The sequence below is a fragment of the Muntiacus reevesi genome, chromosome 5 (assembly GCF_963930625.1).
Source record: "Muntiacus reevesi chromosome 5, mMunRee1.1, whole genome shotgun sequence".
Lineage (NCBI taxonomy): Eukaryota > Metazoa > Chordata > Mammalia > Artiodactyla > Cervidae > Muntiacus > Muntiacus reevesi.
In genome coordinates, this window is record NC_089253.1 from 20,660,588 (window position 1) to 20,686,592 (window position 26,005).

Consider the following 26,005-nt stretch of genomic DNA (forward strand, 5'->3'; position numbering starts at 1 on the left):
TGTTTATAAATACTTGTAAATAGATGTATGAGCAAATATGCATATGCTTATGGAATGTGTATATATGTTTCCTCCATATCTATTTACTGAGACAGCTCAAAATCCATGACACTCTAGTGTGAATAAGCACACCTATTATTCAAATATTTGTTTCTAAACCCACTCTTTACTAAAGAAAACCAAGAATTCTCATAGCAAAAGCATATCTCAAAATTAGGATAAAAAAAATATATATATATACATATATAAGATTAGAGTCTGAAACATCTTTTTGTGTAATAAAGTACTCAAAGAATAGTAAGAATATATCAACATGAAAAGGGAATAAGACTGAAAATGTTTACACTGGCTAAGTACAGGTCAATTTAAGCATCAAAACAGAATTAAAAAGTATTAAGAAATTTACAGTGTCAAAATACTCTCACAGATTACTTTTCAATAACAAAGAGGAAAATGTAATTTACAGTGAAGACTCTTGGAAGATACCACTATGACCTGTTGATGAAACATCATCAATGCTGAGACAAATTTATCTCTGTGCTATTTCCTACCAAAACATATTCAACTTGAATCTAATTAAGGGAAAACATGAGACAAATTCTAATTAAGGTTCATTCTAAAAATGATTCATACAATTGACCTGGACTTATCAAATTTATCAGTGTTAAGAAAGACCGAACAAAGTTAAAGATTTTTCCAGATTAAAGGTGATTAAAGGAATATAGCAGTTAATTACCATATATGAGTCTGGGTTGGATTCTGGTTTGGAGGATGGGAGAGTTCATTTCTGGGATTAATAAGGAAATCTGAATATAGACTATGGATGCTTGTTGGAGATAAAAGTACTGTATCAATGTCAGATTTCTTATTTTGAAAATTGTCCTGCAGAATGTAAGAAAATATATTTGGTGCATAGTAAATATAATATACTTAAGGCTATTGGAACTGAATCCATTAAAGTTACTTTCAAATGGGAGAGATGAAGAAAGAGATAGTCACAAAAAATGAGGCAAATGTAAAAAGCTTTATGACTTTGATAAAATGTATAGCAGAGTTCCTTGTATTAGTCAATAATTTGATTGCATACAAAAAAGACAGAAAGAAAATAAAGAGAAAAACAGAAATTAGATAAAATGCAAAATCATACCCCTAGTTAATATATTAAAACACTTTTCTGTGAAAATATAACAAGGAAGCTGTCATTAGCTAACTTAATCAAAAAAGGAGAGAAAGTAAAAATATACAAAATAAGAAATTATGTGTAAATTATCATTGACACAGAAGAATTCTTAAAATTCATGAGGCTATTTTACAATTCTTTATGAAAACCTAGATGAAATAGAATCTCTAAGCTAAAAATCATTTTTGAAACTGAAAGTGAAGTCACTCAGTCGTGTCTGACTCTTTGCTACCCCATGGACTGTAGCCTACCAGGCTTCTCCATCCATGGGATTTTCCAGGCAAGAATACTGGAGTGGGTTGCCATTTCCTTCTCCAGGAGATCTTCCTGACCCAAGGATTGAACCTGGGTCTCCTGCATTGTAGGCAGATGCTTTACCAGCTGAGCCACCATCATTTTTAACTCCAATATAAAATTTAAACTACTAGGGGAAGAAAGTCTAAGCAAAGTGATAATAGTAAAAGTAGACATCAAAAGACTTCCATGCCCAAATGATTTAAAAGCAAATGTTTCTAAATCTTCAAACACCAGATTGTCTCAAGGTTGCAAAAACTATTCCAGATCCTAGGAAATAAAGGACAACTTTCTTTTTTGGAAACAAGTAAACAGTGATATTTAAACCTAATAAATGCACTACAGAAAATTATAGACTATTACTTAAAGATATCAATAAACAAAAGGTAAACAAAATTTTAGCAATCAAAATCCAAAACCCCATCAAAAATAACACCACTGCAGGACTTCCCTGGCAGCCCAGTGGTTAAGACCTTCCAGTGTAGGGTATGTGGGTTTGATCCCTGGTTTGAGATCTATCAATATGATTCCTATCTGCCTCATGGCCAAAACAAACCCAAACATAAAACAAAAGAAATATTGTAACAGATTTCATACTTAAAAATGGTACAATTAATTAATTAAATGTTAATTAATATCAATGCCACATTGGATTTATTTCAGAAAGAAAATAGTTCATATTAGAAACCTGTACTATAAATCCCTTTATTAATAGATCTGAGGATAAAAGTAATATGATTATCTCTGGACATGAAAAAAAAGCCTTCATATAATTTGTTGAATTAGCAAATTTCAACATCTATAGCTGGCAAAAACATGTATGAGAGTGGCAGTTGTCAGCACAGTTTTTAATGCAAATTTATATATGTACACTTTTGAACTATTATAGCATCATGCTCAATGAGAAACACTACAACCATAGAAGAGCATATGATTTGTTGCTATCTCCTTTATATAATTTTACACTCTAATAGATGAAAAAGGAAATGCAATGAAACAAAAGACATCATTTCGAGTGCTCGGGCCTGGTGCACTGGGAGGACCCAGAGGAGTCGGGTGGAGAGGGAGGTGGGAGGGGGGATCGGGATGGGGAATACGTATAACTCTATGGCTGATTTGTGTCAATGTATGTCAAAACCCACTGAAATGTTGTGAAGTAATTGGCCTCCAACTAATAAAATAAAATTAAAAAAAAAAAAAGGTATAAACTGAAAGTCACGCAGTCACCTTCAACTCTTTGCAACCCTATGGACTGTCTAGTCCATGGAATTCTCCAGGTCAGAATACTGGAGTGGGTATCCTTTCCCTTCTCCAGGGTATCTTCCCAACCCAGGGATTGAACCCAGGTCTCTTGCATTGCAGTTAGATTCTTTACCAGCTGAGCCACAGGGAAGCCCATAAACTGAAAATAAACTGAAAAGAAAAAGCAATCTTTATTTGTATATATTAAGGTAGTATATCTGGAAAGCATTAAGTCATCAATGAAAGAAATAAACAAAACTACTTAGTAAGATTTCAGGATATTAAAATAGCGTACAGGAATCAATTGTTTTCATAAACTTAATAATTTATTTAGTATTATGCTTGATTAGACAGAGACCTGTGGAATCAGGTGAGATATAAAAATACTGACATCAATAGAAAACACGGTATACAATACTCTAATAAGCCGAAACTAGACGGTAGATAAAGGTAGCCTCTGAAATCACTCAGCTTATCTGAATCTAGTTTCTGCATCTACGAAATGATAAAAAATAGTACTTACCCTGCCCAGCCCAGATTGATGTGAGAATCAAATGGTATATTTTAGAGCATCATCTGTAATAATAAGTTACTTTCATCATTATTATTATGAATTGGAAAACCTCAGCAGACAGTTGGCTTGCATTTTCTGCCTTTCACAAACTTTTGGACATTACAAGGTTTTCTTCAGGAAAGATTAGCTAATATATTATAATAAAGCATCATCGATGATCCTGGATGAGTCTTACATTGCAGTGTCTTCTAGATTACTGGATATATTCTTTTTACTAAGATGGATAAACCTTTTAGTGAAAATACCTTTGTTCACCATGAAACTGAGTGGAATATACTTTTTTCCTCATATGTAGTCTATATTAATCAGCTCAGGCTGCGATGACAAAACATCATACACTGAATGGCTTAAACAACAAAAATTCATTTCCTAACAGTTCTGGAAGCTGAAAATTTGAGATTGAGGTGCCAGCACAGTTGAGTTCTGGTGAGAGCTCTCTTTCTGGCTGGCAGATAGCCACCTTCCTTATGTTTCCTCACATGGCACATAGAGGGGACAAGCTCTCTAGTGTCTTTTCTTAGAAGGGCACTCATGCCATCATGAGGACCCCAGCTTCATGACTTCATCTAAACCTAATTACTTTCCAAAGACCCCATATCCTAATGTCTTCACATTGGTCATTAAGGTTTCAACACATAAATTGGGAGAGAAACAACGTCTTCCCTGGCATACTCTGTTGCAGATCCTCCACATGTTAGCAAAACTGGTAAAACCACTGAGACAAAAAGTATGAGCATAAGTGTATCCTATCAATTTTTTCATCAATCAAGATTTAAAGAGTATTTTTTCTTTGATAAATATAAGAAAATGGATATCTTTTTCCCTAAAGTTCAATTTTAATAAAGTATATTTTAATACCATATTATCAACCATTTTGTATTAGTTTTGACCCTGTAAATACATTGTTTTTGAAAATATTTTTTTAATTTACAGTATGGGTATCTCAGAATATTAAGCACATATTGTAAAATAGTATCTGTCTTCTTATTTTGATTATATTTGTCCTCCTATGGTTAATCCAAAAAGAAAATCACACCACAATAAATCTTCAACATCTACAAAAGTTCTTTCCTCTTCTTGCCATTAGAGAAATCCATTTTTTAAGCTCTCCAACTGAATATTCATTTTCTTATTAACAAAACTTCTCACATAACTTAAAGAAATATACTAACCTAATTCTTTGATTTATTATCAGCATTTTAGAAATCTCATATGCATATAAATTAACTTCTTCTATTTTTTCTCTTTTTTTAAATTGAGACTAATAGGAGAAATTGAAATTTAGTTAATTTTAATGTCAGAAAAGGGCTTTCCTGGTGGCTCAGTGGTAAAGAATCTGCCTGCCAATGCAGGAGATGTGGGTTGGCTCCCTAGATTGAGAAAATTCACTGGAGAAGGAAGTGGCAACCCATTCCATTGTTCTTACCTTGGAAATCCCATGGACAGAAGAGCCTGGTAGGCTACAAACCATGGTGTCACAAAAGAGTTGAATAGGGCTTACAGACCGAACAATAACAACAATGTCAGAAAAAGAGCATGAAGCAAACCTAAGCTTCACAGAGTCAAATCTTTTCAAAATTATGCTACATTCTAAGCCTGACTCATATTTACATGGATAAATTAGTTTCACTATAATGATTAAACATAAAACTGGAAGATTTGTCATTTTATACCAAAATATATGCTACTTATCACCTTGGGTGTACTTTTTACTTTTCTTAGTACAGATAAAATAATTCTCATGAAACATTCCTTTCACTGCATAAAATATATCTAAAATTCAATTTTGCTTAATATAAAAAAATTTGTTTTTCTGGAAAAAATGGTGTTTGCACGAAGAGTGAGCAAGTTGGACTTCTATTATGAACTACATAACCTCTAATAAAAGTGAATACAAATATTTATTTAGAACATTTATTAATAGTTCATATGTTTTTGAAATTCAGTAAGAATATTGAATATCTTAAAGCCTTTCAGTTAAATCTATTTTTAAAATGCTATAGAAAATTGTAATATAACTTGTCTTTAAAGTATCAATTGTCTTTATCTTGCTTAAACAGAACCAAAATGAAAAGAGTTTTTTAAAAAATATCATTAATATAAGTTCATTGATGGCTACCACCAAAGATGGATTTAGAACTAGCTTAAATAAATTGAAAAGTAAAATATCTTAGAAAACAGGACAGGTTTACATTTATACAATATAAAGTTCCACCACATTTTATGTATATTTATAAAGGAAAGGATCCGTATTGAGACTATATTTATGCACTATATTTGAGTATCTTTTCTGAAGGATAATAGCTCTGTAAGAGAATCAAGCACCTATTAAGAGCTTCCTATTTGACCTTGAAGTTATTTGAGCTCTCTTGAAGTCATTATTCAGGTGGCCAGAAGATCTAATTATATTCAGACATTAGTCATATCCCAGTCCATAACTGTCACCCTCAAGCCTTTATTGAGGAGCATTCCTCTGTCTTTTGTGACATCCCATCCAATAATTTAATGAAAAAGGATGTTCAAAGCAGATGAAATTACTAAATTAAATGTTCTTCTGCTGTTTCTTTTCTTCCTTCAAATGCTCTTCAGCTGTGTTTTTTCCTTGACAACTCTAAGGACTCCCATTCATGAGGATATTAGATCATTTATACATAGGCTTACTGATGCCTTTATAAACTGAGCCAAAATTGGAGATCACAAAGATCAGGGTCACAAAAATGTTACAATACTGTTGACAACCCTTAGGGATATTTTGGCTGAAAATAGACAGATGGGTGATGCCCAATGACTAGTAAATGTTAGTATTGGATCTGCGGCTCAACAGTGTAAATGCTACTACCTGGAAATTATACAAGGATTTGTTATTTTGGTAAATTTAGTTCACTCAGTGTCCTATTTGACCTATCAATTTTCCTTCTTTGATGAAAGGAATCACTGAATAAATTAATTCAAGAAGGAGAAAAACTGAGCCTCAGTTGGGAACCAGAAGTCTAACACTCATGAGAGGGAATTCTGAAATAGGGTGTTCTCGAATCTCTTATGAGAAGGGCATGGCAGTCCACTCCAGTATTCTTGCCTGGAGAACCCACATGGACAGAGGAGCATGGCAGGCTACAGTCCATGGGGTCGCAAAGTGTTGGGCATGACTGAACGACTTAGCACAGCAAGTGTCTTCTATTCCATGCTTTACAACATGCCACATAAGGAGGAAGACATGCAGTGGCTTAGAGAATAGCATTAGAGCCTGAGAATGCTACCTATGCTATTGATCCTATTGCCCAATAGGATCAAAAATTGGATGGGCTCAGAATAGAGACACTTTCAATATAGTGTGAGCCTTTGAAAAGATCAGATGCTATTTTAGGGAAAGAGAAGGCTGCAGTGACATTCATGAACACCTTTCTGGGTTCTTGCTTACTGCTACTCTGAAATATTGCTAAAAACATCTGAGAAGTGAACAAACAATAAAATTAGAAAATTGAGCTACTTACCCATATCTAGTTCTGCAGACACTTTAAACTGACTTGATACCTTGTTAGGTAGCTTAATGTGGGTAAGCTGGCTATTGATTGAGAAATGTACCACAAACTCTGATTATAATCTTCCCTGTGTTATTTGTCCACAGTGCAGTGTTCAGGTATGTTACCTCAGTTCAGTTCAGTCGCTCAGTCATGTTTGACTCTGCGACCCCATGGATTGCAATATGCCAGGCCTTCCTGTCCATCACCAACTCCTGGTTTGCTAAAACTCATATCCATTGAGTCAGCGATGCCATCCAACCATCTGATCCCCTTCTCCTCCTGCCCTCAATCGTTGCCAGCATCAGGGTCTTTTCAAATTAGTCAGATCTTCGCATCAGGTAGCCAAATTATTTGAGTTTCAGGTCCTTCCAATGAATATTTCAGGTCCTTCCAATGAAAATTCAGGACTCATTTATTTTAGGATGGACTGGCTGGATCTCCCTGCAGTCCAATGAACTCTCAAAGAGTCTTCACCAACACCATAGTTCAAAACCATCAATTCTTGGGTGTTCAGCTTTCTTTAGTTCAACTCTCACACTCATACATTACTACTGGAAAAACAATAGGCTTGACTAGACAGACCTTTGTTGGAAAAGTAACGTCTCTGATTTTCAATATGCTGTCTAGATTGGTCATGACATTTCTTCTAAGGAGTAAGCATCTTTTAATTTCATGGCTGGCCCCCATGATCTTTGTTTGTTTTCTGAATGCTGAGCTTTAAGCCAACTTTTTAACTCTCCGCTTTCACTTTCATCAAGAGGCTCTTTAGTTCTTCTTTACTTTCTGGCATAAGGGTGGTGTCATCTGCATATCTGAGGTTATTGATATTTCTCCCGGAAATCTTGATTCCAGCTTGTCTTCTTCCAGCCCAGCGTTACTCATGATGAACTCTGCATAGAAGTTAAATAAGCAGGGTGACAATATATTGCCTTGACATACTCCTTTGCATATTTGGAACCAGTCTGTTGTTCCATGTCCAGTTCTAACTGTTGCTTCCTGACATGCATACAGGTTTCTCAAGAGGCAGGTCAGGTGGTCTGCTATTCCCATTTCTTTCAGAATTTTCCACAATTTACTGTGATCCACACAGTCAAAGGCTTAAGCCTTTGTGTGGATCACAATAAAGCAGAGATATATGTTTTTCTGGAACTCTCTTGCTTTTTTGATGATCCAGTGGATGTTGGCAATCTGATCTCTGATTCCTCTGCCTTTTCTAAAACCATCTTGAACATCTGGAAGTTCATGATTTATGTACTGTTGAAGCCTGGCTTGGAGAATTTTGAGCATTACTTTACTAGTGTGTGAGATGAGTGCAATTGTGCGGCAGTTTGAGCACTCTTTGGGATTGCCTTTCTTAGGGATTGGAGTGAAAACTGACCTTTTCCAGTCCTGTGACCACTGCTGAGTTTTCTAAATTTGCTGGCATATTGAGTGCAGCACTTTCACAGCATCATCTTTTAGGATTTGAAATAGCTCAACTGGAATTCTATCACCTCCACCAGCTTTGCTCATAGTGATGCTTCCTAAGGCCCACTTGACTTCACATTCCAGGTTGACATCCACATTCTGGCTCTAGGTGAGTGATCACACCATTCTGATTATCTGAGTTGTGAAGACCTTTTTTGTACAGTTCTTTGTATTCTTGCCACCACTTGTTAATATTTTCTGCTTCTATTAGGTCCATACCATTTCTGTCCTTTATTGAGCCCATCTTTGCATGAAATGTTTCCTTGATATCTCTAATTTTCTTGAAGAGACCTGTAGTTTTTCCCATTCTATTGTTTTCCTCTATTTCTTTGCACTGATCACTGAGGAAGTCTTTCTTATCTCCCCTTGCTATTCTTTGGAGCTCTACATTCAAATGTGTATATCTTTTCTTTTCTCCTTTGTTTTTTGCTTCTCTTCTTCTCACAAATATTGGTAAGGCCTCCTCAGACAGCCATTTTGCTATTTTTAATTTCCTTTTCTTGGGGATGGTCTTTCTCCCTGTCTGCTGTCATGAACATCTGTCATCAGTTCATCAGGCACTCTATCAGAACTAGGGACCCAGGGGCCACACAGAGACTGAGACAGAATTGTGTTTGAGCATCTCCTGTGGAGGTACAGGTCGGCGGTGGTCTGCTGCAGGGACAGAGGCTCTGGGTGCAGCAGACCTGGGTATGGCATAAGCCCTCTTGGAGGAGGTCTCCATTAACCCCACCATAGAGCTGACAGACTTACACGGTACTGGGAATAGACCCTCGGAGGGCAAAACAGAACCTTGTGCACCAGGACCCAGGAGAAAGGAACAGTGGCTCCATAGAAGACTTCCCCGTACTTGCCTGTGGGTATCCGAGAGTATCTGATGGAGGTGTGGGTCAGTGGTGGCCTGCTGCAGGGTTGGGGGCACTGAGTATAGCAGTATATGCATGGGATCTTTTGAGGGAGGTCACCATTATCTTCATTACCTCCACCATTGTTTCGCCCCAGGTAATCAAAGTTGGTGGATGTGATGGAATTCCAATTGAGCTATTTCAAATCCTGAAAGATGATGCTATGAAAGTGCTACACTCAATATGCCAGCAAATTTGGAAAACTCAGCAGTTGACACAGGACTGGAAAAGGTCAGTTTTCATTCCAATCACTAAGAAAGGCAATCCCAAAGAGTGCTCAAACTACCGCACAATTGCACTCATCTCACACGCTAGTAAAGAAATGCTCAAAATTCTCCAAGCCAGGCTTCAGCAATACATGAACCAAGAACTTTCAGATGTTCAAGCTGGTTTTAAAAAAGGCAGAGGAACCAGAGAGCAAATTGCCAACATCCGTTGGATCATCGAAAAAGCAAGAGAGTTCCAGAAAAACATCTATTTCTATTTTATTGATTACACCAAAGCCTTCAACTGTGTGGATAACAAAAACTGTGGAAAATTCTGAAAGAGATGGGAATACCAGACCACCTGACCTGCCTCTTGAGAAACCTGTATGCAGGTCAGGAAGCAACAGTTAGAACTGGACATGGAACAACAGACTGGTTCCAAATAGGAAAAGGAGTACACCAAGGCTGTATATTGTCACCCTGCTTATTTAACATCTATGCAGAGTACATCATGAGAAACGCTGGGCTGGAAGAAGCACAAGCTGGAATCAAGATTTCCAGGAGAAATATCAATAACCTCAGATATGCAGATGACACCACCCTTATGGCAGAGAGTGACGAGGAACTAAAAAGCCTCTTGGTAAAAGTGAAAGAGGAGAGTGAAACAGTTGACTTAAAGCTCAACATTCAGAACACTAAGATCATGGCATCTGGTCCCATCACTTCATGGCAAATAGATGGTGAAACAGTGGAAACAGTGTCAGACTTTTATTTTTGGGGAGGCTCGAAAATCACTGCAGATGGTGACTGCAGCCATGAAATTAAAAGATGCTTACTCCCTGGAAGGAAAGTTAGATAGCATATTAAAAAGCAGAGACATTACTTTGCCAGCAAAGGTCCATCTAGTCAAGCCTATGGTTTTTCCAGTGGTCATGTATCTATGTGAGAGTTGGACTGTGAATAAAGCTGAGCACTGAAAAATTGGTGCTTTTGAACTGTGGTGTTGGAGAAGACTCTTGAGAGTCCCTTGGACTGCAAGGAGATCCAACCAGTCCATCCTAAAGTGATCAGTCCTGGGTGTTCATTGGCAGAACTGATGTTGAAGCTGAAACTCCAGTACTTTGGCTACCACATGCGAAGAGTTGACTCATTGGGAAAGACCCTGATGCTGGGAGGGATTAGGGGTAGGAGGAGAAGGGGATGACAGAGGATGAGATGGTTGGATGGCATCACCGACTCGATGGACATGGGTTTGAGTAAACTCTGCGAGTTGGTGATCGACAGGGAGGCCTGGCGTGCTGCAATTCATGGGGTTGCAAAGAGTTGGACTTGACTGAGTGACTGAAATGAACTAATAGCAGGGAGGGAGCACAGCTCCACCCATCAACAGAAAGCTGGATTAATGATTTACTGAGTATGGCCCGGCCCATCAGGACAAGACCCAGTTTCCCCCTCAGTCAGTCTCTCGTATCAGGAAGCCTCCATAAGCCTCTTATCCTTCTCCATCAGAGCGCAGACAGACTGAAAACTACAACCACAGAAAACCAAACAATCTAATCACATGGGTCACAGCCTTATCTAACTCAATGAAACTATGAACATGCTGTGTAGGGCCATCCAAGATGGCCCTACATGGTGGAAAGTTCTGACAAAATATGGTCCACTGGAGAAGGGAATGGGAAACCACTTCAGTATTCTTGCCTTGAGAACCCCATGAACAGTATGAAAAGGTAAAAAGATAGGACACTGAAAGATGAACTCTCCAGGTCAGTAGGTGCCCTATATGCTACTGGAGATCAGTGGAGAAATAATTCCAGAAAGAATGAAGAGACGGAGCCAAAGCAAAAACAATACCCAGTTGTGGATGTGACTGGTGATGGAAGTAATGTCTCATGCTGTAAAGAGCAAATATTGCATAGGAACCTGGAAATTTAGGTCCATGAATCAAAGCAAATTGGAAATAGTCAAACAGGAGATGGCAAGAGTGAACATTGACATTTTAGAAATCAGCGAACTAAAATGAACTAGAAAGGGTGAATTTAACTCAGATGACCATTATATCTACTACTGTGGGCAAGAATCCCATAGGAGAAATGGAGTAGCCCTCATAGTCAACAAAAGAGTCCGAAATGAAGTACTTGGATGCAATCTCAAAAACGACTGAATGATCTCTGTTCATTTCCAGGGCAAACCATTCAATATCACGGTAATCCAAGTCTATGCCTCAACCAGTAATGTTGAAGAAGCTGAAGTTGAACAGTTCTATGAAGACCTACAAAACCTTTTAGAACTAACACCCCAGAAAAGATGTCCTTTTCATTATAGGGGGTTGGAATGCAAAAGTAGGAAGTCAAGAAACACCTGGAGTAACAGGCAAATTTGACCTTGGAATACAGAATGAAGCAGGGCAAAGGCTAATAGAGCTTTGCCGAGAGAACACACTGGTCATAGCAAACACTCTCTTCCAACAACACAAGAGAAGACTCTACACATAGACATTACCAGATGGTCAACACTGAAATCAGACTGATTATATTCTTTGCAGCCAAAGATGGAGTAGTTACCTCAAGAGTCTTAAATTTTGTTGTGAAACTACCACTGTACCATCACTTGATCCGTCAAATGATCTTCAAACAAACAGAAAAAAAAAAAAAAATGGGATTTTACAAATACCTCTAGAAAATGTACACATGTAGATATCATTCAATAAATATCTGTGAAAATCTGATTTGATCACTTTCTCAGCTGTTAATGGGCTTCCCTGGTGGCTAAGTGCTAAAGAATCTGCCTGAATTGTGAAAGACCCAGGTTCAGTACCTGGGTTGGGAAGATCCCCTGGAGAAGGAAATGGCAACCCACTAAAGTATTTTTGCCTGGAGAATCCCATGGCAGAGGAGCCTGGTGGGCTACAGTCCATGGGGTTGCAAAGAGTTGGATATCATTGAGCAACTGACACTTTCAGCTGTTAATGGTCTATCCTCTAGATCAAGATGAAGAATGATCATGGGAGGAGTTGGGGGTGAAATTGGTGGGTAGGGGGTTGGAAACAAGGAGATATTAAAAACCTAAATCATCTACCCCTATATATTTTGCTTCCCAGGTGGTGCTAGTGATAGAGAACCTGCCTGCCAAAAATGCAGGAGACAAAAGAGACACAGGCCAGTCCCTGAGCCGGGAAGATCCCCTGGAGGAGGACATGGCAACCCACGTCAGTAGCCCTGCCTGGAGAATCCCATGGACAGAGCAGCCTGGTGGGCTACAGGCCATAGGGTCACATAGTCAGACATGACTGACTGTATATTTTGCTATATATATTAACACAACTTTAGTGATCTAATAGATCCTTGCCCTTTATCTGGCAAAAGCAACAATGGAAATTACTATTATTTTAGCAAACCTATTTAAACAAACACTAAACAACTCTACTTTTCAATAAATAGCATCAAATAACAATCTCTTAGACTTGCTGAAAAATATCACCCTGGAAGTCTCAACACACTGAGTCTATCAATTCAAAATTATTATACCAGGAGCCTCACAAATCCTGATCAAGTCCTTACATGAATGGCACCTAACAAAAGCTTCATAAATATACAAATTTGCTCTCACCATTCTGAGATGCTACGAAGACTCTTAACAGAAGTGACCTCGTTTATGGCTTTAAGTGATGCACTGAGCTTTACTTACCAAAAGATTATATTGATGGTAAATTTGAGACATTTGGCAAATTCTAAGACATTTGACATGTTCCAAAATGAATCATTTATGGGAAACTAAAGGAATATAAAATTTAAAATATACAGTTTAAATATGTTTTTAACAATGGATTGATGCTTCTTTATGAATATATAGCAAGAAAAAGTTAAGAAATGTTGGATAAAATATCTTTTGAAAAAGATTTCACTATGGCAAAATTTTGAATAAAACTTGATCCACCTCAGGGAAATATATTTAGTGTTTGTTTTACATATTTACATAATTAAAACCATTTAAGTCTACTGATAGACTTTTCAAAGCCAGCTTATCCTCATATATTTGAGTCTTGCAAAGACAAGAAAATGGTTTTGTTAAATGATGATGAGAATTAGCTCATTTCAGAGGTAATAAAAGGGAGAGTCTATAAAATTTTAAATGTATGAATAGAAGCAGAAAGGAATTTTTGTGCCTATTCAAAAATTACTTAATTGAAATGAAAGAATTAAAATGAAAATTAAGCATTTTAATCACAAAATGCTACAAAAATAAATTTCAAAGATGCAAGATAGCTATTGCTATTTCTCAAATTACTTTTTAAATTTTTGTTTCAACATCATACTAGGTTCTAAGACTGTAGCAATAGATAATAATGTGTTAGAATGAAGGGAAAGGGACTGGTAGCAAAATAAATTGTCCTCACAACAGTGAAAGGACATCAGACTTAATTTAGTCATTTGTTTTGAGCCTAGAAACTGTTCTGTTTCAAGATCTGTGGAAAAAAATATTGAGGGTAGTGTGACCACACTAACTCCAAATATATACACAAGTCTATGTTGACTTGTTTGGCCATTAGAAACTACTAAATTTCTAAGCCACTGAAGGAAAATTATTTCAAAGGTTTCATTTTCCTCAAAATGTTTGTTTTAGAGATTACATACTCTATATATTCTGTACATTCTCATGTGACTATATATATCTTTCATTTTAAATAATATTGTGTATAATTAAAACTATACAAAATGAGACTTAAATATGTTGTGAGTAAATAAAATTATTCCAGGATATTACACTCATGATTTTGTAAAGGAACTGAGCTAATTTTGTCATTAAAATGATTAAGTCATTGTCTTCATTTTATGAAAAGTTTAATGAGTTCCTAGTTAAAAAAAAGGTGTTATCTCATGAAATAAACTGATTTAGTTCATTTGTACAATGCAGTGAATATCACCAAAGTTGAACATTTTTATGGCCTTTATTGAATGAAAATAATTTTATAAGCAAACAGTACAAATTATGAACTAAAATTTTCCCCTAGATTCACTGATCAAGTTTAATTCACACAAAGGAAATACCAGCAAACATAAGCATTTTATAATTCTATTGAAATCCCTTTTAGCTACTTAATTAAAGAAAAGTTGAACTATGTGGAGATAAACACAATGACATTATATGCCTCGGCTTCTCCTGAGGGCACTGAAGCCTTATCTTTAGAACTTAAATTGTAGCTGTTAGAATTCTGTGAAAAATGAACCAATAGTAACTAAAAGTTCAGATGTGAGAGATGTAAGAAATGAGTGAATTGAACAATATTTAACCAGGCCAACAAATCCCAATGCTTAATTGCCAGTGTATTGTTCTATTAACAATGAGTCAAAGATTCATCATGCAAATAAACCCCCGTAAAATGAGGCCACATCTGTAAATGATGATTTGATAACCTGCCATATTAAAACCATTTTCTCTAATTTCAAGTTATTTCAGGGAGCCTAAATTTAATGGAAGGAATAATTGGTATCTCACACATGCTCTTCATCTCTAAACTATTGAAATTACACACACGAGCATTTACAAAGTTTGGTTTTAAATGTGCAAAATGACAAAGTAAAGAAATTGCACTCTTTTTAAAGACATGACTAGGGCTTGTAAAATAGAAAATGAAGAGACAGCCTGGTGCTCTATTTTTCAGATGCACAAAAAGGAATATAGAAAAGAACGTATATTTATCAAGTCAACAATGAACCCATTAGGGAGGCCTGGCATGCTGCTGTCCATGGGGGGGTCACAAAGAGTCGGACATTACTGGGAGACTGAACAACAACAAAAGAACTCAGTCACTTCCTTTTACACATGTTCTCAGTGAGGCTCCTGGATTCACAAAACCACAAGGATATCGGAAATCTAATGGCACTCGGGATTAATCTTAGCCTTCTGAGAACTTTACAGATATGTTTCCACTAGGTCATGTAACCTCAAAAGCTGAGAAAGATCTACATATGCTATTGTCAATATCTGTACTTTCTTTTTCAGTAGATTTCGTGATATATCATGTTCACCTTCCTTCAGACCCCCTAGGTTGGCTTTCAATACTTCATTTCAGTACAGTTCAGTCCCTCAATCGTGTCTGACTCTTTGCGACTCCACGGACTGCAGCACACCAGGCCTCCCTGTCCATCACCAACTCCCGGAGTCGACCCAAACCCATGTCCATCGAGTCAGTGATGCCATCCAATCATCTCATCTTCTGTCGTCCCCTTCTCCTCCTGCCCTCAATCTTTCCAAGCATCAGGGTTTTTTCAAATGAGTCAGCTCTTCGCATCAGGTGGCCAAAGTACTGGAGTTTCAGCTTCAGCATCAATTCTTCCATGAACACCCAGGACTGGTCTCCTTTAGGATGGACTGGTTGGATCTCCTTGCAGTCCAAGGGACTCTCGAGCATCATCTCCAACACCACACTTCAAAAGCATCAATTTTTCAGTGCTCAGGTTTCTTCACAGTCCAGCTCACACATCCATACATGACCACTGGAAAAACTATAGCCTTGACTAGAGAGACCTTTCTTGGCAAAGTAATGTCTCTGCTTTTTAATATGCTATCTAGGTTGGTCATAACTTTCCTTCCAAGGAGTAAGCGTCTTTTAATTTCATGACTGCAATCACCATCTGCAGTGACTTTGGAGCCCACAAAAATAAAGTCTGCTACTGTTTCCACTGTTTCTCCATCTATTTGCCATGAGGTGATGGGACCAGGTGCCATGATCTTAGTTTTCTGAATGTTAAGCTTTAAGCCAACTTTTTCACTCTCCTCTTTCACTTTCATCAAGACGCTCTTTAGTTCTCCTTCACTTTCTGCTATAGGGGTGGTGTCATCTGCCTATCTGAGGTTATTGATATTTCTCCCAGCAATCTTGATTCCAGTTTGTGCTTCACCCAGCCCAGCATTTCTCATGATGTACTCTGCATAGAAGTTATACAAGCAGGGTGACAATATAAAGCCTTGATGTACTCCTTTTCCTATTTGGAACCAGTCTGTTGTTCCATGTCCAGTTCTAACTGTTGCTTTCTGACCTGCATACAGGTTTCTCAAGAGACAAGTCAGGTGGTCTGGCATTCCCATGTCTTTCAGAATTATCCACAGTTTATTGTGATCCACACAATCAAAGGCTTTGCCATAGTCAATAGAGCAGAAATCGATGTTTTTCTGAAACTCTCTTGCTTTTTCCATGATCCAGAGGATGTTGGCAATTTGATCTCTTGTTCCTCTTTCTTTTGTAAAACCAGCTTGAACATCTGGAGGTTCACGGTTCATGTATTGCTGAAACCTGGTTTGGAGAATTTTGAGCATTTCTTTACTAGCGTGTGAGATGAGTGCAACTGTGCAGTAGTTTGATCATTCTTTGGGATTGCCTTTCTTAGAGAGTGGAGTGAAAACAGACCTTTTCCAGTCCTGTGGCCACTGCTGAGTTTTTCAAATTTGCTGGCATATTTAGTGCAGCACTTTCACAGCATCATCTTTCAGGATTTGAAATAGCTCAACTGGAATTCCATCACTTCCACTAGCTTTGTTCTTAGTGATGCTTCCTAAGGCCAGCTTGACTTCACATTCCCGGGTGTCTGCCTCTAGGTGTGTGATCACACCATCATGATTATCTGAGTCATGAAGATCTTTAGAAGCAATTCTTGAGAATTTCATCCTCATGAAGAACAATATTACAAATTGTCAAATTCTCATTCTGTTGTTTAAACTCTGACATGTCTGTGAAAATTATATAATTAAGACTTCCTTCAGTAGTTTTAAAAATAGTTTTCAATAACATGTTAATTGTAATCATTGTATGATTAACAAATATCCAAAAATTGATTATGCAAAACAAAGGGTTAACAGGGCAAGATGCAAAAGTATCAAATAAGTGAAATTATTTCATTAATCTGGGTTGTTATGTTTAAAATCACTAAGGTGGACTGGATGTTTTCTAACATTCCCTTGGCACATCAGTTGGTTCACAATTTATCCTCTACATTAAACATTTAATGACAGCAGCACTAACTTTATTTACCAGGTTTGCTGACATTGAGCTGTCATATATTTCATAATATCACATGTTCTTCCTGCTGTTTATTTCCATTTCCTTTATAATTCAAAGTAAAGTAAGAAAAAAGTGAAATAAAAATAGATCCAGTTTACTGTTAAACTGGATTACCAAGCAATGAAAATCAATTTAGCTTCTATTACAAATAGCAACAAACATCCACACATTTCTCTCGATTTAACTTTTCTGAGAGAAAATCAGTTTTTCAGAAAATTGCTGCTGCCACAGATATAATCCATTTTTTAATTTGACTATCACATATATATTCGTGGGGAGCAAAGTTTACCCCTTGGAAAAATACAAGTTATATTCACGCATGTGTTGCTTTGGAAACCCAAGAGTTTGATGCAAAAACCTATTGTAACAAAAGTTGTTTTTGCATTAACACTCAGTGTCTTGTTCATTGCTCAGCATAAATGAAAAACTAAATGATTATTTATGACAAAAGTAGAAAATCATCCCCAGTAAAAGTACCAAGTTACTCATTAGATGACATGTGCTGGTGGTGGTTTAGTCACTCAGTTGTGTCCGACTCGTATGACCCCGTGGGCTGTAGCCCGCCAGCCTCCTCTGCCCACGGGATTCTCCAGGCAAGAGTACTGGAGTGGGTTGACATTTCCTCCTCCAATTAGATGACATGCTTCAGATATAATTGGATGGCTCTGTGTTTCTGACTACTGAGTAGTTTTAGTAAAGGTCCTATTGTGTACTTTAGAATTATTTTAAAAGACAGAAACATTTTGAATATCTTGGTGGAATAGTAGTATCTTTTGAAGATTTTAATTCAATCTTCTAAAATACTTGGTCAGCATTATTACTATCATAGATTTTGTTGAAGCCAATCATATTAATGATAGCACTTAATGCATTAGCGCATCAGATGGCAATTACATTATCAGGTAAACAAGATTATGGCATAACTAATTTGTTAAAAAAAGACTAATATTTTCTTAAGTTTCCCCCAAATAAAAGTATTCCTTGTCCAAATTCCAAATGCTGTATATGCGTGTATATATATATATATATATATATATATATATATATATATATGTATCATACTATATATATGTGTGTGTATATATATGTATTTTACTTTTTTATTAGATTATGCCATTTGCCTAAATGTTTAGCTTTATTGAGATACAATTGAAATATGACATTATATAATTTTAAGGTGGATTATGTAAGGATTTGATTTATGTATATATTGTGAAATGATTACCAGAAAAGGCTTAGTTAACACATCAATCAGTTAACACAATTACAAGTTTTTTTTGGAAATGAAAACCTTTAAGATCTATTTCTTTAGCAATTTCCAAATTTACAATACAGTATTGTTAATGATGGTCATCTTGTTGTACATTATATCCTAATGACAAATATGTATTAAAAATGGAAGTTTGTAACCTTTGGCCATCTTCATTTATTTCCCTCACTGGAGGAGTGAATTATTATCTTAAGAACAGAGAAGTAGATGAAACAGGTTTACCTAGACTAGAAATTTTCAAAAGAATCAATTTTGTATTCTTATTCTTCCTGCTCAAATCTTTTTTAAGCTGATTTTGACTAGAAAAATTCAAGTCTTTCTTGGTAAGATTATGGGATCTATAGTTATATTACAACAAGAAAAATAAACATATTGCTAGATCTAGCCAGTTTGAGGAGATAATAGAGTTAAAAAAATAAAGACTGTAGAAAACACCTCCACTATTCCAAACTAGACTTACTATCATGTAAGTCATAATTTCCAGTTCACAAACAATCTTTTTATAAAGTATCTTCTGTTCATTTTTCAACTACTCTCAGATACCTGATATGCTGTTTATAATTACTTTACTGGCTTTCTCATAGGGATTAAACTAAGTTTTCATTGTTTATTGCTTTGTAAGAATTTGAAAAGTTTCACTCTAATCACTCAGTCATTTTTGACTCTGGGACCCCATGAACTGTCACCCGCCAGGCTCCTCTGTCCATGGGATTTCCCAGGCAAGAATACTGGAGTGGGTTGCCATGACTTTCTCCAGGGGATCTTCCCAACGCAGAAATCAGACTTCACATCTCTTGCATCTCCTGCATTGGCAGACTGATTCTTTGCATTAGTGCCACCTGGGAAGCTTCATGGCGTTAGTTCAGTGGTTCTCGAAGTGTGATTCCCCCCAAGGAGGTAGGAACAAAATTAGAAACCCTAATTCTTAGGGTCTACCCAGAGAAACCGAATTGGAAACTCTGGGAGAGGGGCCAGCAATATGTACCTTAGCAAACTTTCCGGGTCATTCTGATGTATGTTAACATTTAAGAACCACTACAAATAATTCATCCATACACACCAAAAGTACTTTGACAAAAAATATGGGAGTGCTTAAGAAATTTAAAACTCATTAGCTTAATGCTTTGATAAAATTAGGGGAAAAGGAAAACACTAATTTGTGCTGACACTTATGTTGAAAAACAAAGTTTATTTAAGCTCAAGAGCACCTCAAAAATAATTTAATGATAATAAGGTCATCAGCAGACAAAATAAGTAAATTGAATTGTAAAAGACCCACAATTTTTGAAGGAGTGAGGAAAGATTAAGCAAGGAAATGGAAAAGATTTTATGTTAGTGCAGTTCTACAGGCAGAGGAGGCAATGGCACCCCACTAGGACATAGGACAAGAGTAAGACTTGGATTTGAAAGAGGGAGGCTAGTTAAAGATCTTCATATAAAATGATGGACTTTCAATCCATTTTCCCCATTGTTTAGCCCAGAAAGCTAGTAGCAAGGCATCCCTCACCAAATGTGTCTTATGGATCTATTAATTTAAATACTAAGCTAATGCCACATTTGAATAACATACTATAATTCTTCCTGAACTCGTGTGTCATTTTATTATGTTCCTATTATAACTTTTCCATAGTCCAGTAATTATTTTCTTCCATGCTTCTTTCCCCTTATACTCCAAAAGTACAAAATATATATTTTAATCGTCTATTTCCTCCAATCCTAGCACAGTGGATGAGATTTTATTGTTCAGTTACTTGATTGTGTCCGACTCTGCGACCCCATGGTCTGCATCACACCAGGCTTCCCTGTCCTTCACCACCTCCCGGAGCTTGCTCAAACTCACGTCCATTGAATTCATGATGCCATTCAACCATTTTGCCCTCTGTTATCCCCCTTCTCCTCCTTTTCCCAGCATAAGGGTCTTTTCCAACGAGTTGGCTTTTTGCATCAGGTGGCCAAAGTATCGGAGCTTCAGCTTCATCATCAGTCCTTCCAATAAATATTCATGGTTGATTTCCTCTGGGATTGACTGGTTTGATCTCCTTGCAGATTTATTTGGTCTTTAATATTTCTTCCATGAGAGTGGGAAGAGCAAAATGAATGTAAAGTAGGCATTTACAAACCAGATGATTCAGAGCCTGTGTCTCTACTGCTCTCAAGTGAGGACAAAAAAGATGCAAATAGCCAGTAGCAATTCAAGGTCTGTAAATTTATAGGATTTGGTCCATTTAATAGTGACCATGTCACTTAGATTTACGAGTCAAAAGAGGGAGCCTTGGCAGACAATGCAAGCAGCATAGGATTAGATATAGATATTTAAATGTATACATATGTGTATTAAAAACACATACATGCACATACATATGCATATTTCTAGCTCTCTTTTCTTCTTATGACTACTCTAACTGAAGTCATAATCATTTCTATAGTCATTAAATATGAAATATAAATTAAAGACCATAGTCAGGACTTACAGATATGAATACAATAAACATAAGCTAACTGTAATGTAAATATCCTTGCAAAGGCTGAGAATAATGGATGGAAATATGATCTCTAGGATTTATTTCTACTGAAAAGCAAATCCTAACACCACTTCCTACTATTTGATTACGTCAAAGACTTTGACTGTGTGGATCACAACAAACTGTGGAAAATTCTTCAAGAGATGGGAATACCAGACCACCTGACCTGCCTTCCGAGAAATCTATATGCAAGTCAAGAAACAACAGTTTGAACTGGACATGGAATAACAGACTGATTCTAAATTGGGAAAGGAGTATGTCAAGGCAGTATATTGTCATCCTGCTTATTTAACTTATATGCAGAGTACATCATGAGAAATGTCAGGCTGGATGAAGCACAAGCTGGAATCAAGATTGCCAGGAAAAATATCAATAACCTCAGATATGCAGATGACACCACCCTTATGGTAGAAAGTGAAGACGAACTAAAGAGCCTCTTTATGAAAGTGAAAGAGGAGAGTGAAAAAGCTGGCACAAAACTCAATATTCAGAAAACTAAGATTATGCATCCAGTCCCATCACTTCATGGCAAATAGATGGGGTAACAACGGAAACAGTGAGATACTTTATATTTTGGGCCTCCAAAATTACTGCAGATGGTGACTGCAGCCATAAAACTAAAAGATGCCTATTCCTTGGAAGGAGAGTTATGACCAACTTAGACAGAATATTAAAAAACAGAGACATTACTTTGTCAACAAAAGTCCATCTAATCAAAGTTATTGTTTTTCCAGTAGTCTTGTGTGGATGTGAGAGTTGTACTATAAAGAAAGCTGAGCACCCCAAAATTGATGCTTTTGAACTGTGGTGTTGGAGAAGACTCTTGAGAGTCCCTTGGACTGCAAGGAGATCCAACGAGTCAGTCCTAAAGGAAATCAACCTGAATATTCATTGGAAGGACCATGCCGAACCTGAAACTCCAATCCTTTGGCCACCTGATGCGAAGAACTGACTCATTTGAAAAGACCCTGATGCTGGGAAAGATTGAAGGCAGGAGGAGAAGGGGACAACAGAGGATGAGATGGTTGTATGACAACACTGACTAGATAGACATGAGTTTGACCAGGCTCTGCAAGCTGCTGATGGACAGGGAGGCCTGGTGTGCTGCAGTCCGTGGGGTCACAAAGAGTCAGATACAAATGAGTTACTGAGCTGAACAGAACACTGCTTCTCCTGGACATCTTCTTTTATCATCGTAAATGATGTCAAGCAAATTTCATTAGCTGATTCTGTGTGTATATATGTGCTTAGTTTCACAGTCATACTCAACTCTTTGCAACACCATGGACTGTAGGGGTCTTCAATCCCTGGGAATTTACCAGGCAAAAATACTGGGACGGGTTGCCCTGCCCTCCCCCAGGGGAATCTTCCCAACCCAGAGATCAAACCCAGGTCTTCGGCCCTGCAGGCAGATTCTTTACTGGCTGAGCCACCAGGAAAGCCCGAGTATACTGTAGTGGTTAACCTATCCCTTCTCCAGGGGAGCTTCCTGACCCAGGAATGGAACTGGGGTCTCCTGCATTGCAGGCAGATTCTTTACCAGCTGAGTAACCCGGGAAGCCCTAGCTGATTTATCAGTCTTTAAAAATAAAAAGAAAGGATAAGAATGTACTTTATACATTTTTTAATGAACTTTGATTTGAACAGTTCATTCATAAACAAATTGTAGCTGTGCTTGTATTTTAGAACTGATGTATAGATATCTAGCCTAATCCATCCTATTTTTTTATCCAATTAAATTGCTTAGTTGGGAGTGAAAGAATTCAAAGCTTTTTTGTGGATCATTAATCACTTTTCTATTAATGATAATACGATAACATAAAAATCAAAGAAAAGTATATCATTAATTTTTCTATCTTTTGCATTTAATAATAAAAACCACTTTAAAATTTCTTATAACTCAAAAAATTTCCAAAATTGAAAATCTATTTAAATTATACATGTATATCCTAATAAAATATGTATATTTAGTTTCTTTCTACCTCTATGTGTATATGTGTATAGGTAGGTAAATAGATGTCTCTCTGCCTCTAAATGTGTACACCTACAGAGAAATATACATACAAATGAAGGAGGAAGGAAGAAATAAAGCCTGATGGGAAAAGAGAAAGAAAAAGAGAGAGGGTGGAGAAGAAAGAAAAGTGAAGAAGAGATCTCTTAATAATACTGCAGGATGGGAGAATTTGGTTACTGGCAGAGATTCTACAGTGTATCTTCTCTTTTGTACAGAAAAAAAAAATGTTTAAACTCTGAAGCTTAAGTAGTTTGTCCAAGGACATGCAGAGACTCAGAGGAAGGCCATATGCAGGAAGTTTATTTTTAGCTTCCATTCTGCAGTCATGAAGATAAAGTTACATTTTTGTGTGTGTCCATCAGTTTGTTTTTCTGGAACAGTACTATTTAATTACTACCCACTCAGTCTGTATTTATCATTTTTTTGTCCTGACATAGTATCATTTTGACACATTCCATAAAGTCTGTTAGTTGCATCACTGTATGAGCCGTATTCTGACTTGAATTGGAAAAAAATTACTTAATTTCTGTGATTTTTTAAAAAGGCTTTATTAGCCATTCTCAAAATATAAAGCTGATCTTTTAAAAAAATGTCAGGAATGATCCAACCTGTCATTTTGAATGTTTTCTATTTTAGAATCACACTTTAGTTTTAAAATGTTTATTTTAAAGCTTTATCTCTCTTTTCATAATTGCTCCTTTCATTTTATTTTGAAAGAGATATTAGGTCTCAAAGTATTGGGCTCTTCTCAACTAGAGAATGTTTTTGAGGTCTCCTGAAACTGTATCTCCTGGATAAAATTATTATTACTGAATACATTTGTGTATAATAAGGGGAAATAGATGTACATGGCATCTAGACAGTGGTAATTCCTTGAACTCAAAATTATGGCATTTTCCAGATTTAAATTATAGGAAGGCGAGATGGATAGCCAATTAATAAATGATCTGTTCTTAATTTTTTTGTCCTACAAATTGCCTCATAAATAATTTAAATTTATAATTTTGGAACAATAGTTAAAAGTAACATTGAGTTGCCCATTTGTTACAAATACAGTTGTTATCTACATTATACAAGTCATACAAGAACAAAAATGGGTAAAATGCAAAAGTAGTGCAGGTTCAAAAGAATTGCAGTGTTAATGTATCTTATGCATGAAATAGAATGATAAATAAGTTGATTAAAACTTTGTGTACATATGACATAAAATATAATTTGCTTTATAAAAACATCCTTGTATATCTGAAGAATTCACATTTGAAAAACATATTACTAGTCTCTGTTTTTCTGCCCCACGAGATTTGTCTTTTATTATTACCTAATTAAAGAGCAATGTGTATAGTATATAGTATTTATAGTAAAAGAAAAAGTAAACAGTTCGAAGGATGTATTAACAATCTCAAACTTCAATTGTAAGATCTGTTTGTATCAACCATTTAAAATTTATATCTTCTTTATCTTAATCTTTATCTCTTTGCCTTTTAATTTTTGTGAAAATAACATGTGCTAAATAATGACTGTATGATAACAGACAGTTTCTTTATTAGAGTTCTATGGCCTTTTGGGGCTTCCTAAGTGGCGCAGTGGTAAGGATTCGCCAGCCAATGAGGGAGACGTGAGTTCCATTCCTGGGTGGGGAAGATCCCCTGGAGGAGGAAATGGCAATCTACTCCAGTATTCTTGCCTGGGAAATCCCATGGACAGAAGAGTCCAGTGGGCTATAATCCATAGTGTAGCAGAGTCAGATAAGACTTAGCGACTCAGCATGACAATGATGGCCTCTTTAAATTCATTAAAATAATATTTTCACATAGACAGCAATTATTCCATTTTTTTTATGTCCGACTACATCAAATTCATATAGAATTACCCATTATGAAGTCATTACAGTGTCTTGGTGTTGGTCTGTTTGGGTTCATCTTGTTTTGGATTCTCTGTTCTTCTTGTACCTAGGTATCTGTTGACTTCTTTAGGTTTGGGAAGTTTTCAGTCATAGTTTTCTCAAATACATATTTGATCCCTTGTTCTCTTTTCTCCATCTAGAACCCCTCTAATGTATTAAATGTTGGCATGCTTAATGTTATCTCATAGATCTAAGCTGTTTTCATTTTTTAAAAATTTCTCTTGTTTTTTGCTATTCTATAGTGGGTGATTTCCATTATTCTATTTTCCGGATCACTTACACATACTTCTGTGTTGCTTAGTCTGCTATTCATTCCTTCTAATGGTTTTTAATATCAGTTCTTGAATTCTTCATTTCTGAACTTTTAAAAATATATTCTACTTCCTTGTAAAATTTTCACTGTGTTCATCTATTATTTTCTTAATTCAATGAAAATTTTTATTATCAAAGCTTTGAATTCTTTAATGTGGTAAATTGTTGATTTTTGATTGCTTTTGTAGAGGTTTCTTCTTGCTCTTTCAATTTAGAGCAGTTCTTATGCATTTTAATTTTGCTTAACTTTCTCTGCTTCTATACATTGAAGTGCAGCTTTTGCCTATTACAGTCTTGAAAGGTGTTTCTTGGGAGAGCATCCCTGTGCTGACTGCGTGTGCCCCGTGGTTTTGGTGAACTTGACATGCATTCGAGGCATGCCTTTCCTCAGGTTGTGCTGGCTGCTATTACCTTGGTAGAAGACGAGGCTGGAGATGAAGGTGCCAGAGCTGGAACTGGGTGTGACTCAGGACTCAGTGGCCGTGATGGCCATCTTGGGTGCATGACTGATCCCAAGGTGCTGGATCAGAAGCCCC